This window comes from Pteropus medius, unplaced genomic scaffold (genome assembly GCF_902729225.1).
Source record: "Pteropus medius unplaced genomic scaffold, Ma_sr-lr_union100, whole genome shotgun sequence".
Taxonomy (NCBI): Eukaryota; Metazoa; Chordata; class Mammalia; order Chiroptera; family Pteropodidae; genus Pteropus; species Pteropus medius.
Genome location: NW_024354875.1, coordinates 25,925,067 through 25,927,638, shown reverse-complemented (window position 1 = coordinate 25,927,638; position 2,572 = coordinate 25,925,067).

Here is a 2,572-nt window from a genome sequence, read left to right as displayed (position 1 = left end):
TTTCTGCTTGGTTTTGGAATACTTGGTGTAATTTTATCAAGAGAGTTTGTTTACCTTTCTAATGCTATTCTTACGAAAAAAAGTGAGTTTATACTTTTAACCCTTTACCTCCTCTACTTCACATTTTTGCCTGAACTCCTTTTGGCAACATTCTCTAAACTCCCCAATCCTGTGATGTATAAATATGATGCTTACATCTTTCTTCAGCCTCTATATACTTATTTTTGCTCTATATTTGGTTTAAATGCCACACTTTTCTTTCCTAACAGACCTCTTGCTTTTCTTCTTTAAATATTAGTGGAGCAGTACCATACTAAAATCACATGAATGAGTTAATGCATTTAATCCAACAGTGAATCTATTCAATCAAATATTTATCTACTTGACCAATATTTATGCTTAATTGATGGGTTGACTAAATTTACTTGATTGATAATTTGGTCAATTTGTATTATAAATATATTTGTAACTTATATCATATATATATATCTTATATTTTAAATACATTTGTATTTGTTGGCTCCTTCATTCACACATTTGACCTGTCATCCGATCTACACTCACTAATACATCAAAAATACAAGCTAAGTATGGCATGACCTTGCTATTGAAGAACTTAAACTCTAATGGTGTGTTGGTTTGACTGATAAGCTCTTATTGGCTAATAATAGTAGTAATAATAGCTAATATTTCTTGACCATTATTTATGTGCCTGGCATTGTACTAAGTGTTTTATATGCATTATCTCATTTGATATTTATGGCAAGCTCATAAGACATGAATTACTTGGCTTTATTTTAAGATCAGGGATCTGAGGTCCAGAGAAATTGAGTAATCCATGTTAAGTCACATAGTTAATGAGTAATAGAGCCAGAAATTGAATGTAGGCAGCCTAAATCCTGGAGGTTCACCCTTCTTCACTATATCCACATACTTTTTGAGGACAGGCCAGAGTGGCATGTGTGTAATTCTCTGCCACAGCACCTGACCATTTAGAGCTCTCTCATGCATGTTGACCCTGACAAAAGAGAAATAAATCCACAGGGTACTGAGTGCCAGGGATAGATAAAGCAGTTTGAGATTAAATATTTTCTAAATGACATTTTCTAATATGTAGATAATTAATAATATACTATTTTTCTTCTAATTTTACATACTATCCTTTTAATTTTTACTTAACTAATATTTCAGAGATTTAAAATTTGTTTTTACTATAATCTCAAATATTTAATCCCGATATATATAGAGATTAGACAGTAATAAACATTTAATTTCTGGAAATATCACATGATTTATAGAAATATTTCTTAACTATACCTGTAATATTAGAGATTCCATTCCCATAGTTTTTCTTTTTCTTTAGAATTTTATCTTTGAATTCTATAATGGTATTATAATATTTAAATGGCATCCAATATTTTTGTTTACTAACAATATGTATGTGAATATGTGAATATGTACATATAACATAAAGTATTATTAAAGTATACTAAGCCATATTTTAGATTTGCTTTTCTCTGGATGGTCTTAAATGAGAGTTTTTTTTTAAACACAAGGTTTGAGTCCCAATTGTTCGTAGAGATCTGAAGGAGAAATTTTGCCCTTGGTGATTGCCTGGTTTTTTTAAGTTAGTGCACATACGTACTCTAAGTTGCTGTTAAAATTAGAATACACATTTTCTGAAAAGTTGAGAATTTTCTGATTTTTTGTTTTACAAGTAAGATAGGGCATCTGTGAATTAGACCTCTTAAATTTGCAATGTTCCAAAGTGATCTATGGTTATATATTTTTGCAGCTTAATCATAGAAAAAAGAAGCTAGGTTTAGTAAATGTTTTGTTTTTCAGTTTTCTAACATATAGCATTTTTCCTTCAGCCTTATGAGAGTTTTAATTGCACTATTAAATAGATTTTAATATCATTATTTATATTACAGAAAATCATTCCAACTACATTATATAATATTTGGAAAAAAAATCTCTCTAGGTTTCTATTAAGATTTGAATCAAATTTATGCTATGCAATCAGTCAATAAATAGTTTAGTGAATATATAACTTTTTGTCCAGCAAATCAAAAAAATAGAAAAGAGTTTAAGAAATAGTGCTCAGATTCCTAGAGAACTGGGCATCAATGTAGGTGTGGAGATGACGTGTGTAAACCCAGAATGACTAGCAAGCGATTTTGTTTATGAAATCTTTGGGCTAATAACCCAATTTCCCAATGTCTCAGTTTTCTCAGCTATGTTATGAGGATGATAATTTTACATTATGCTGAGATGCCGTGAAAATTAAATGAAATAATATGTAAAAATATTTCTGGGTTAAGTAGTTGCATTTTTCCCCTTCTAGATAAAGTGGATTATTATCTTATGTGTTATCTTCTTAGCAGCCTTGATGCCTAATACAGTGTCAGGCAAAAGCCAGACACTACATGTACTTTCAGTGAATAAATGCATGATCCTGGATGATGTAGTGCAGACTATAATTGCTTTAGGAATGCATAGAGAGAGAGAGAGAGAGAGAGAACAAAAAAGAAAGAAAGCAAAGAAAGAAAGGAAGGGAGGAAGGAAGGAA